This window comes from Acinonyx jubatus, chromosome B2 (assembly GCF_027475565.1).
Source record: "Acinonyx jubatus isolate Ajub_Pintada_27869175 chromosome B2, VMU_Ajub_asm_v1.0, whole genome shotgun sequence".
Lineage (NCBI taxonomy): Eukaryota > Metazoa > Chordata > Mammalia > Carnivora > Felidae > Acinonyx > Acinonyx jubatus.
Window position 1 is genome coordinate 127,056,831 of NC_069385.1, and position 13,976 is coordinate 127,070,806.

Consider the following 13,976-nt stretch of genomic DNA (forward strand, 5'->3'; position numbering starts at 1 on the left):
GTTGTGATCTCGCAGTTGATGAGTTTGAGGCCTGTGTCGGGCTCTGTGCTGACAGCTCAGAGCCTGGAGCCTGCTTCGGATTCTGTGTCTCCCTCTCTCTCTGCCCCTCCCCCACTCATGTTCTGTCTCTCTCTCTTTCTCAAAAATAAATAAACATTTTTTAAAAAAGAAAAAAAGAGTTAATATAAAACTCTTAGAACAATAGCTGGCACATACTGAACACTTAACAGAGTCTAGCTATTTTAGATACTAGAATGGGCTTCAGAAGTCTGTCTTCCTGCCTCCTTTTGTTGGAGGTTTCATTTAGGAGACACCTCGTCTTCATCACATGCAACTTTAAAAGTAGGTTATTGTATGTCCAGTTTTTCACAGTGTCTAAATTCATATGATCTAATAAGATTTTATATTATATGAATGTTGATTTATCATTTTCCATATATGCAATAAGCAGTATTTATTCCCTTTGCATTAAAAACACTACCCCCACCCCACCCACCCAGGAGGAACAGCATGACTCTCAGAGACACAGAATACCTTCCTCCAGCTTGGTACACATAAATAACATTATTTTTTAGCTCTTTTAGACTATTTAGCCGTGGAATCAGATGATTGAACTTTCCAGAAAACATTCTTCCTAAATCTGTTTGGATGGAATCATTTGCTGTAAAGATCCAGTGTTATTCAGAGCCACTCTGTGCTCCCTTAATTGAAAAGCTCTGACAGTGACATTGAAGAGAGATTGCCTTTGGGGCCACCAGCAGACAGCTTTCCATAGCATCTTATATTGTTAATGATTCAGAGAATGTTTTCCGATGAGATCAGAAGCAATCCACTAATGAAAAAGTGGAAAGAATTTAAGAGCTTAAAAGAGAGGAGAGGAGGGACGTGAGAAAACCTAAAAAAAGACAAAAGTTGGTGAGGAAGAAGAGGTGGGGCCAGTTCCATGGCAAATTTGTCATTCGTCCCAGCCTAGCTACTCAGAATCTTTTTTTCCAGTAGGAAAAGGAAGGAGAGTGAAGAAGCCTTTGAAATGATGTGAGGGAAGTCAGAGACAGACAGGAGTGAATTTGGACCAGGTTCTGCCCTATATATCTTGAGACAAGATTTGGTCAGCACTATTGTTCGCTCCTGGGCCATTATCAGTGTGTCTACTAGAGGCTCCAAGGATGAACTGTCCACAAGCTGCCCAGTGCCATGCCCTGCAGGTGCTTAGGTGTCCCCATGGATAGATGACTCTGTTCACAGCCCACAGCTGCTATCTTCCTCCACCTTCTTCAGCCTTCCTCAGCACTGGTCCACTGTTGACAGAGCAACAGTGGAAGTGCAGGCTAACACAAATTAAGTGGCAGTCTTGGGATTTTAAAGAAAAAAGGTAACTTTTTCATTTTAGAAATGAAAAACGTAATGTCTGCTGTGTCAATTCACTGTATATCCCCTGGAATGGCTTCATCTCTATGCTAATTTTATGCTGAAGATAGAAACTCTCCTGCACTAGAAGAAGAGAGAAAGGGCCAGAAATCAAAGATATCTGAGTGGCTAAGAGCCAAGTAGACCCCTTCAACTCAATCCCACTTAGAAAATGTCCTCTGAGCTGGCCTGGCCCTCAAGACAGCTGGCATTGCCATTAGGGCCATGTTAGGGAAGGGCATCACCTCCCACCCAGGAAATCAGCCCCCAAGTCCTGGGCATGGATTCATGACCAAGAGAGTCTACATATCTCTCCTTGGTCTTGCATCAGTGAGTTCCCTGGTATATCCATATCCCAAAATTGACTTCCTTTGATTTCCTCTACTTCTATTTTAGATGAATAATTAATTCATAAAAAGTGTCATCTCAAAAGCACAAAGTAACCCATAACTCCATGACTGTAAATGTTTTGAATAATGGACATTGTATTGTGTTTAGATCTGGATTTGTCTATTTCTCTTGGCAGAACATGAGATATTGAGGACAGGAACCTCATCTCTGCACCTAGCACTAACAAGAGACCTTCCTCAGAGTAGGCACTTATTATGTACTTGTCAAATTATATAACTGTTGCTCTCCAGCGATTTCTCTGGGTCTGTCCCCTCATAGTTCAAAGGCAGTTGGACAAAGAAGAGATTGGAAGGGTCCTGTTTTCACTGCTTCTTCATCACACAGAAGCTTCTCTTTATCAGTTTGATCCAGTACTCTTCACCTAGTTTTCTCTATTCCTCCATACCCAATGATGCTGGCTTTTTGTTTACTTTATGTTGTTTTAAAGAGACAATTTCATGATGAAAATGGAATATACTCTTTCAGGCGCAGGACTAAGACCAGTAGGAGAAAATTATAAGAGGTTGATCTCAGCTCATACAAAGAGCTTTCTAACAATGGGGTGTTTGTTAAGCAGAATCTGGGTGGTCACATAAGACTATTGTCCTGACAGAGCCTAAACTGAGGCTCAGCTGGCCAAGGTGCTGACTGGTGGCTTTCCTTGGGGACCCTCTAATATCCCTAAAGCCTGGAACCTCAGCTGGCTGATGGCAATGGAGGAGATGCAGCAGGTGGGTAGGAGGCCCTGTTCCTTAGGCCCACTCTAGGGACAATGCTAGGGCTGGCGGTCTACTGTGTTTCTTGAGCCCATGGGGCACAGCTTTGAGAATGCGCAGAGAATGCTGACTAGACAGGTATGCTGGGGCCATAATGCAGCTTGTCTTCAAAACAGAAAGAATTTCTTGGAGATTTAGTACTCACACACTCCTGAGGGATTTGAGATGAGAATGTCAAGGAGACACAGAGGCATGGGTGTGTGTATATGAGGTGGTTTCTATCTGCTTGATAATAAGGCTGTATGCTTTATGTTTCTATTGTATTCATTTTCCCCTCATATGTGGATGTCTGATCCAGAAACACATAGCCCAGGGCAGGCGTTTCAGTGACCTAGAATAGAGAAAAGTACATTATAAACAGTTTTTGGAAACATAAGGGGCTGAAATGCGTTTAGCCATTTGGAAAGATAATGGAAATTGTGCTTCTTTCCTTTAACTATTTCCTTTGAAGTTTAACTACATAGTATTGCCTTTTTAATTCTTTCACAAAACAGACCCTGGCAGAATTCAAGTGAGTAAACCAAAAGCTAGCCACAAACCAGCTACAGGGTGACATCGCAGCAGAAGGTGAGAGCCTCCTGCTTTCTCTTTACGGCAATTGCACCCTTCTGAATTGAACGAGTTGGTGATCTGGCAAGAGTATCATGAGGGAAAAGAGGTGGCTATAATTGTAGAGGCATTGACATTGAAGAGACCTAAAAAGGGGAGGTGCATCTAGCCCCACGGTAGGATCCAGAAATAGGAAAGGAGGGTTCCTAGCCATAGAAGATCTAGGGTACTGTGCTTGAAAAGACTGTGGTGTTTATTAAATCACTGAACTCTGTTAACCCCCAAATATTGAGTTCCTCCTATGTGTAATGCCCTGAAATAGGAGTGGTGAACTATACAAAGAAAAATCCAACTCCCTCAACTAACTTAGAATATTTATTTCTTACCTAAAAGAAACAGAAGTAAGGGGCACCATTTTTTTTTTTTTTTGAGAGAGAGGGAGCAAAGCACATTAAAGCAAGCTCAGTAAACACTTGCTGATTAACAGCCACTGCAGGTCCCAGAATGTGCTTTGAATTGGAAGAGGTGCCAATCTAGATGCTCCATGAGTGACTCTTGATAACAAGAGGGCAGCCAGCCTCATTGTGCAAGAACCGTATTGAGTCTTCTCCTGTTCAGTACCAGGAGCTCCAGGAGGCTTGCCAGTTGAAACGAGAGACAAAAATTTAATCAATATTTAGTGCATGATGAAGATTTGCCATGTACCGTGCATATGCAGTGCTAGACACTAGAGATACAAAAATAGACAAAATGATCAAAATGTGATTAAGATCATGACCAACAAAACCAAAATCTGGGGAGAAAAAAGAAGTATCATTTGATATTAAAGATAACCCCTTAAAAAAAAATCAATACCAGTCATAGAACCAGTGGCTGAATTCATAGAATTATAGAATGTCAGACCCAGATGAGCCCTGAGCTCTGTTCAAAGCTCTTAGTTTGCAAATGGAGAAATGGAGACAGAGCAAAGAGAGGTGAAGACATGAACCACATTTAGTTAGTTTACATTTCTTTTTCTCTGAGTTTCCAGTAGGTAAACACACCTTGAGTGGGTTGATGAAGACAGATGCTCTCTCTTCTTAAACTGTGTTGGCTGCTGGTGACCACCTCTTAGAGCAGGAGAAGCACTTTCTGACACTGATGAGAAATTATGCCTGTGGTGTGTGTGCTTCCTGAGCTGCTGAGTTTTGTCTCCAACCCCCTGCTTTATTGTTTCCTGGCACACACTGCTTTCATGCCCGTCATCAGAGAGTTTCTCTCAGCTGTTCCTCAGCTCGACTCCTTCAGAAGTCTCTGTACGCTGACAATAAATAGTTGGTCTGAAAACAGATGAGAGGTTTTTAAATATGGCTTTTTCCCCCAAGGGATGATGTAGGGTTCAGTAGCTTCAGTTATGTTGAATTTTACTTATAAATGGGGGTGACTTGTATATAATGTGAGTTTTATTTGTCTTTTATACGCAGCCACATTAGCAAATATTTATGTTTGCTCTTGTACTGCTGGACAGCGACAGCTAATATAAATGATATTGCACCAGTTTAAGTGTGGGACTGACTTACCCAAATGTCTGTATGACAGTGAAATAGCCAGCCAATTGATCATTTTGGTCAGATCATCAGAGAAATCAGTTGGAAAAGAACCCCTAAAACCTAACTAAATGAATTGATTTTTAGGTGGTTTTTACAGCTTGATTCAGGCAAAACATTTCAAAAAGAATATTATAAATATATATATTTATATAAATATAAAGAATATTATAATAAAGAATATTATTTAGAAACAGCTGAAGCAAAAAGGTGTGGCTTTGAAGACATATCCAAGCTGGAATCCTGGTTTTACCTTTTGGTTGCTGTATGCCTTGATCAAGTTACTTAACTTCTCTGGGTCTCCGTATGCTCACTTGTAAAAATGAGGATAGTAATACTTACTGGCTAGTGTTTTCAAGAGAGTTGTGTTTAAATAATAAATCTGGAGTACCTAGTGCATACCTGAAACAAACAAATGTTAATTCCCATCCTGCTGTGGGAATCATTTTATAACACCGTGTCCACATCGTTATTCGGGCCTTCACGGAGAGAAGCTTGAGCAGCTTGTACTAGGCGTTCATCATCAGGTCCTGTAAGAAACAGCCATATGCAATGTGTTACCGAATGTCCAACAGGAAGATTGCTGAGTATCTTATCCATTATTATCCTTCAGCACCCCCTCTATAAAACCTTCTGTGAGAAATGTCTTAAGAGTTAACTGCCAAGAAAAACCTGGCTTGCCTTAAGGTGCAGGTAAATTTAATCTTAAGAATTATGTTACTCACCACTTTCCCTTTCACTCTGGTGGGGAAGAGGCTCAGGGCTGGGGGTGAAGGTCACCCGGCTCTACGCAGAAGCCTTCAGAGCTTGCTGTTTGCATTGCCTTCTTTCCTGATCTCTGCAGGCCTACTCTTCCTGAAATTTCCCCTCCCCACACTGTTCTGTCAGGAGAGAGGTGCCACTAGATGGATTTCAGCCACAAGTCTGGACTTGCTGAATCCTGCCCTATGAGCCTCTCCTGCCCACTGTGGGCTCTTGAGAGAATCAGCTGAGAAGGCAGCCTAACAGAGGGGATGCTGGGCTAGCACCTTGTCAGCTTCAACAACACCCAGCATCCCAGTCCAGAGCTGGTGAAGGACAAGAGGGTCTGAGTTGGCCAAAGCACCCTTGTACCTCATTCTCAACCCACACCTGCAGGTCTCTCTTTGTATTTGCTCATATGGCTCATGGCCTCTGGAGGGGAACAGGGAGGGAGTGGGCTGAAATGAGTCTGGCTTGAAAAGGCATCAAGAACATACCACCCCTCATATTTATTCTTCATTTTCATTCATATCTAAACGTTTTTTATTATATATTTTCTCTTGTAAGCCTCTTTAAGGCAAGAAGTGAAAACATGAAGCTTCACAGATCACATATACCAATTAAATGTAGCATGTTAATGACATATGCACTTAAATATGGGTGATTCTGCCCTAAAAGCACATGTATACAAAGGGTGTGCAGTGGCCAGGGCCAGCCCCAGGCAGTTTGGCTATTCGTCAAGTCATAGTTAGGTTCTCCTTCTTGAATCCCATAAATCAATACCAAGCAAATTAACTTTCATTGAACAGGCAGTATACCTCACTAATCATTGCAGATATCACACTGCAGGAAGTCATCTGTTTACAGGGCTGTGTCTCCTACTCAGCTCTTAGCTTCTAGAAAGCAGAGACCATGTCTTATTGTTCTTTACATTTATAGTACTCAGCCCACAACTGATGCATAATAAATGCACAAGGGATGAGTGAATAAGTGAGAATTTTTCAAATGGGGAGATTATTCAGAACAAATGAAGTATAGAATATCAGAGTATTTTATGAGGAATGGCAGTTTAAGTTGTTATTACTTGTAGGTACTTTGAGAAACACAGACTGTTCCCCTAACCAAATGCTACTGAGTAAGATCCTGCTTTAATGGATAGATAAACATGATTTCTCATTAGCATGCATAGCACTGAAGCCCAATTTTATGTTGTTGTTGTTGTTGTTGTTGTTGTTGTTGTTGTTTTTAAATAAATACACTTTATAAGTGTTTCCATGTACCTTTTCTCTCAAAAAGCTTATCATCTGACCTACAGTGTTCAATTTCTTAGCTGGCCCTGTTCTACTGACAATATAAAAGTTTCAACTGGGACTCTCCAAAATTATTACTAATTGTTAATGAAGATGAAGTTAGGTGGTTCTACCGGATTTATATTTGCCTGAAACATTTTTATTTTTGGTGTCCCTATTGCGTCCATCTGAGACTACACATTCAGCAGCCTACAGTCTATGCCTGACTATACAAAAGACTCGAATGTTCACACACTATAATAAATAGTGAGTGTCAGTGAACTTGTTATGGTAAATGCTTAGGTAATTACTTTCTGCCTTAGTTAGGGAACGTATGGTGGCATAAGCTAAAATTATTCCATCTCGAGACAAACCCTGAGGTGGCTGTTAGAGTTAAATATAATTCATTTGCAGCATGTTTATTATAGTTAAATTTAACTAATTTAGGGCCTGCTGCTGGCCAACAGCTGAGGAGGAGGAAGTTTCAGCGTCCATGAGTTCCTCAGAAAGAAAAAATGAGGCTCCACGACTGAGCTTTCAGAACATGACGTAGGAGCTACTCCCACTCTGTCTCCGCTCTTCCTGTCCCCAGAGTTGGACGGCTTTGTTGCTCAAAGTGGTTGGTTAATGAGCTGTTCAGGCATTGAATTGTGTGGTGTGGCAACAGGAAATCTCAGCATTAAACTGGGGTTCTGTGCAGTTCTCTGTTTCTATTCGGAACTTCCTGAAGTCCCAGAAAGAATCCTTATATCCAGCATCATTGTGATAACAGATTTCTCTGTAGATTATTAGCCCCCTCCTTTCATTAACCGCTTCCTCTCAGAGTCATAGGGCCAGTTTGGGTATTATTTCTCCCTAGGCCTTCCAACCTGAAAGAGTGTTTACTCTGGAAAAAAACGGAAAAGAAGGACTTCCTCAAAGAACCAAAAACATGTTTACAGAGGGTCATTTACCTTTTAAAAATGTTTCCATCAAAGGAACACTTTTTAGAGTAGAATTTGTGTCACGAGAGATCTCCGAAGCTAGATGGCTTACTCTACCAACAGCGGTGAGGGGACATGCACAGGAGAAACCACACGAGTGTGGAGAGGTGAACACCTATGAGCCTTCCACTTTTGTCCAAGAATTAAAGTTAAGACTCACTGTAGGTGGGCTGTTCCCCTGAAGATAGGGACGGTGCCAGGAGAGGAAACAAAATTCCAATCATCGTGAGGAATGAGGATTTGAGGAAAACACTGTCCTAGTTTTCAACAAAAATATCATGTATCTACTTTGGAAACATGTGTGCTGTTCTGATCACTCAAGAGAAGGTGGCATTTGGAGAAACTCCAGAGAAGGATGAGTGGATGAACACAGGAGTCAGTAGGTGGCAATGTGAGAGTTAGGAAAGAGCAGAGCCCCTTAGGTGGGAAGATAAGAGCACAAAGACAGCATCGCAGTATGTGGAGTCTCAGGCAGGTTCACTGGGGTCAGGACAGTCTCCTTCACCAGATCCAAAGTACAAAGCCAGCAGGGCAGACCACACTCACCCACACCCGCAGTCCCCAAGCCTCCCCCCAGCACACCTGGCCCAGCCTCACTAACCAGGCACTCCAAATGTCACTACTAAGCGTACCAAGGCCAGGCTTTCTGACTCTCAGGCTGGCGTTCTTTCCACTGTGCACCACAGTTGCTTTCCTTGGACCCAGACTCTTCTGAAAACTTCCCTCTTCCATTTTGATCAGATCAATTTTGGTCATGAGAATGATTTGTGACTTCAATGGGCAAACTATGATATAAAAAGTAAACTGTATAAGTTACATAATTTTGGGGGCAGTTAACTTTTCCTAAAGATTTAGTTTAGGCTATTAAAATTCAGGAAAACATAATATAGCTTCTCTGTACCTCCCCTACCCCACCCCCACCCCTTAAAAATAGCATCTGAAGTCTCAATGTAGCTGAGTCACTACTTGGTGTGATCCAGGGCTAGGTTGCAACTGGACCTGTCAGAATAAGGCCACAGTGATTCATGACAGAAACGAAGTTTAGTTGCCACTGACGACATGTGTTCCTTTCTGTTTTTGGAATTTGGCAACACTGTGTTTTGCCTTTGGAGTAGAAACACCTTTGCATGGTGATAGTAATGGGATGACACAAGCCACTGCCATGAATGCACCCTCTGTGCCCTCCCGCTGTGACATACAGAATCCCTAGCCAGTTAGGGCAAAACATGGGTAATTAGCATAACTAAAGACCTGTGGAGACTATAACTGGGCAGGAAGTTTATCACATCTACCACTGCAGCTCAATACTAAGTCTACCAGCCAAGTGTTCCAGCACCTTCTTTGTGCCCCAAACTGTGCTTCCCATTGAGAAGAGACAAAATAGACTGAATAGATGTGTCCCTACCCTAAAGGAACTTGAGGAAACATAAACCAGTGACAGCAGCAGCTTGTACTTCCCATGTTGATTCTAACAATATATGTGTCTGCTTCAAACCAGCTTTGTACATTGAGGGCAAAAGCCTCATCTTGTGCTCGTGCATGGTGCCTGGCATGAGGTCAGTCATGCTTGAGGAACTAAGGTGCACGGGTACTACCTATAGTACCTGCTTGCCTCCCTCTGTGCTCAGGACTCAGCACACCATTTCTCCATGCCCATCTCAGGACACAGATTTGGGCCCGTCCACCCTGGTGCAATGTCCAGAGGAGGGAGAGGAGAGACATGTCAGTAAGGACACAGTTACAATGGCTTTATTTAAAAAAAATTTTTTTTAACATTTATTCATTTTTTGAGAGTGAGAGAGACAGAGCATCAGCAGGGGAGGGGCAGAGAGAGAGGAAGACACAGAATCAGAAGCAGGCTCCAGGCTCCAAGCTGTCAGCACAGAACCCAACGTGGGGCTCGAACTCACGGAGCGCGAGATCATGACCTGAGCTGAAGTCGGACGCTTAACTGACTGAGCCACCCAGGTGCCTCAACAATGGCTTTATTCTAAAAGTGGGACTTGGACAGTAAAGAATTCTGTGCTCTCCAACACTGGTGTAGAATTTAGCCAAATTTATGCTAACTGGACTTGTGCCAGCTCTTTTGAAGTGAGGGGCAGATATAAGAACCGTGGGTGCTTTCCAAGAAATCAAGCTACTGCTTCGCTGCAGTGCTGACGATGCTGGTTTCAGACAGTCAAATTTATGGAGAGTGTAGAGCAAAGCTTCCCAAATGGGGTGCCTTAGGACACAGATGTACACACACACAGGTGTGCCAACATCGTCGTCTCCAGAGCTCTTTGGACACCTAGATATGCCTGCAGGATGGCATGGATTTATAGATGACTATAAATACAGACATAATATGTATAATGTGTGTATACATTGCAGAAGACTAGAAGACTATACAAGATGTCAACTGCTTGTGTCTGGATAGTAGGATTATAGTATCCTTTAGTTTTGCTTACATATTTATTTATCTTCATTTTTATATAATTTATATGAATTAACCATATAACTTTTTAAGTCAACCAAATGCTAACCAAAATGTTGAAGACTTGACAAGTTTTTTGGCCCAGCCAAAGATTCATGTATATATTATATTCCAGCACTGACTTAGAAACTGTTTGTCCTCTTTTTTTTTTTTTTTTGTCATTTTAAAAATGACTATTTTCAGTTGGTGCATACTCTTCAAAAAAAAATAAAAGAAAGAAATGGGAAAGCCGGTGTCACAAATCAGAGAAATTGTTGCATGTTGACAGATTCACACCACTTATTTTCTTTGTATCTATTGGCCCAAACTGGTAACAGCCCAAACTTTCTCCATTTGTAAATATTCTCCTAAAGGCCACTTCCTTTTGTGTTTGATAGCTGGATTAAGAGAAGACCCTGATGGTCAGATGTTAGTTCCAATTGGCCCAACTACAGGGGACACTGATGCTTGGCCCCTGGAGGATGTTCAAATACCCTGAAGCAATAGAGAGGCTGGGAAATCTTGTTTCTATCCTCATCCTCCACTTATCGAGCAACTATAGACAAGGGGTACTGATTTGACTGTTATATTTTATGGCACGTGAAATTTATGAAATGTTTACAGTCATTCATACTTGTTTTGTTCAACAGTTCTGTGAATGCCCAATTTCTTTTTGCCTGGGCTCAGATTCTTAAGCAGGGGTTAGAAGCACAATACTTGCCTTTTTCTCACATTGGAATGCTCGTAACCTAAATAAGATCAATGTCGTTGTTCTTCTGGGAGAAGCACTATTTTAGCCCATTTTCAACGTTATAAAGTATAAAATACTTCCATATTTGGAACTCTGACATTTTGTACTCAGGGAGATTTTTTAAAGATTGTCTGGTCCTGTTCCTTCATTATACAAATGAAAAAGTTAAGACCAACATAGTCAGAGGGAAATGCCCAAAGTCCCAAGAAGTGGGTAGTGGCAGGGCTAAGGCCAGAGCTTAGTTTTCTTTTTACTACTTACTTCTATTCTGTACTTTTTACCTAATATTTCCCAATGATTATGGGTAACTAAAATATTTTCTAATCTGCATTTTTTTTAGGGAGAAACGAAATAAAAAGCACAGTATCTGGCACAACATGGTCAATAAATATTTGGTGAAGAAGGTATGGATAAGCTTGCATATATTCACCTATTGAGTCAGTAAAAACTATAGCACGTTTGCAGACACAAACACATAGATTGGTAGGTAGGTAGGTAGATGGGTGGATGAATAGATAGATGACATGTAGTGGATAATAAGTAACTGGTAATGGCACGTGTGTTCTCAGCACAAGGATTTAGTCACCATGTGTCCCCAGTCTACATGGCTCTCTTCAAAGGAAGAGGTTCTGGAGAGGAATGACATGAGATTCTAGGAAACAGAGAAAATATACCCCTTTTCATTGAAAACCTAGCAGAATTGCTGAAGTCATAAAGCCATATGCAACCTGTGTGCATGTGTCTTGTTATCTGTATAATGTTGTCTACAGTAACTGTTTAGTCACAAAATATGTCACCTGCCATTCCACTTGTACCACCTATAAATGTTGAAGAGACCTATTAAATTAGGGTAAGTCATAGGGGAAGTGTAGTAAGAACATCACCCAGTAATTAAACAGTATATCTTGATTTTGGAGTTGTGCTTCCAAGTTTCGTTTATTTTACAAGAGTAACTTAGAAACATTAGAAAGAGTAACTTAGAAAATTAGAAAACATTACAAGAAGAGCTAATCTTCACCAAAACAGAGTGAACAGTTTAGAGATAAAGAGCACAGTCACTTCTCGGCCTTTTGACTAAGATCAAGTGTAGTATCTGTTCTTATCAGTTTACAGATAAAGAACACAAACCAGGACAAATACATAAATACCCTACAGAAGAACATTGTTTTCCTCGTGTTTTCCATTGGTTAACATATCCGGCAGGAAGTTAAATTTCATTTTCTTTTCTGTGTCACAGAACGTGTTTTCTTAATCACCTTCTCCCCATATTGAACAACATCTTGATGATAATTGTGGCATATGCTGCATTGAAACTATGGCAAAAATCATCCTTTTTCTCCCACCTAAGGGAAATTTCACTTTTTTTATTGAATGAAGAAGACATTTAAAGTATAAATTAAAATAAAGTCTATTCAATTTGGTTAGGCTCATATAAAACTAATAAAAGCAGTCCAAACAACCTGACTGAAGTTTGCTACAGAAAAGTTTAATTAACACACTCCATTTAAGTATGTAGGAAGATTTTCTAAATGATACGTAAAGATGCTAGCCTCACTAATCAAGGAAAGTCACTTGAATGGAACATTAGGTGAATGAGGGGTGTCTATACTCGTCTATTATTGATGAGTTCTTTATTTGATTCGTCTTTTTCTCTCCTTCATTCTCCTATTAGGCCCTCATTAATTCAACTGGACTTTGCATTTGTTAAATACAAATGTAATATCATACACATTAGGCCAGCTATATATCCAGAAATACGCATTTATATAATCTTCCATTTTTAAATCATGAGACTAACAGTATATTTTATTGCACATGAATCTGGTGTCCTAGTTTAGGATCTGCTTAAATTCTCAATAACCTCCTCATAAAAGGATTCAGGGAGCACAGCTAGCCATAAGGACATTTATGGTGTCACATTAAGGTAGGATGTATGCCATGTGCCTGTGATAATACATTAAATGATTCAAATAGGATTTTATACAAAGATCAAAGCAGTTTAGAAAATTGTAGATGGAGCCATATTTCTGCATGCAAAAGTCTCATTTTGTTTATATCTATTAAAGTCTCCCAAACTTAATAGGACTTAGTCTGTGCTTTTATACTATATTAGTGAGAGAAATCCTTATGGTGAACTTTCTGTGAATGTATGCTTCATCTTGCCTTGGTGGTAATGACTGCAAGATTCCCTCTCTCACCCTTGTATTGTCCCATGATATTTGCTGCTTCCTGAAGTCAATATAGACAGACTCGAGCCAACTTAAATGTTGTCTCAATATTTGCCTAGTACAAAGAAAATTCCATTTGAGAAATCCACAGAGCATAGTCATTCCTGGAACAACCAAGAGGTGGTTATTACTGTTGGAAAGAATTACTTTGCCCTGCTTTACTTTAACAGTGACCAAAATAGATCTTTAAAAATCTATCTCAAATTCAGAGGCATATGTATATTTAAAGTGCCCACACGTCGAGATTGTTGCTCATTAGTTTCATGAGCGGATATTCTTTTAGTTAAAAAAACATTTGAAATGCATAACCGAAGATGATTAATTTCATATAATTTATATTTGTGAATCAAAAGATACTCTTATCAAACCATGTATCTTTTTTTTTTTTTATGAACATGGTGCAAACGCTGATAATCAAAGTCACCATAACTAAAAAGGACTGGTCCGTAAGACAGTCGTAAAGTAGCTAACATTTGTGTTCAGCTTTCTTACATTTCCTTCTTCTAACTCCCTTTCAACAAGTTCTTTCTTCCCACCTTTGCCCCTTTACACCATAGTATCTGTTAAGAACTTGGCAATGGGCCAACATAATAAAATTCCACTAGCCAGACTTCTCTAACAACAGAGTAGATAGGTGATATATTCCAAAGACTTTCTAACAATTAGAGCCACAGCAAAAAGACACAGGCAGGTGCCTTTGATAATCAGTCTGTGTGTGTGTGAGGAAGTCCTGCAGGTGCTAGATGAATCCCTGTTAGGAATATTGGCCTCGCAACACTGCTTTGGGAAATTAACCTGGCTTCAGTGAGTAGGACAGAGAA

General features: G+C 40.5%; 1 protein-coding gene and 1 pseudogene across 27 annotated transcripts in view; both read left to right on the top strand.

Moving 5' to 3' along the window:
- Positions 1 to 13,976, top strand: part of FARS2 (phenylalanyl-tRNA synthetase 2, mitochondrial) — a 553,641-nt gene that overhangs the window by 425,395 nt on the left and 114,270 nt on the right. The gene's annotated exons all lie outside the window — the stretch shown is intronic.
- On the top strand, positions 11,982 to 12,080 carry LOC113593975 (uncharacterized; annotated as a pseudogene).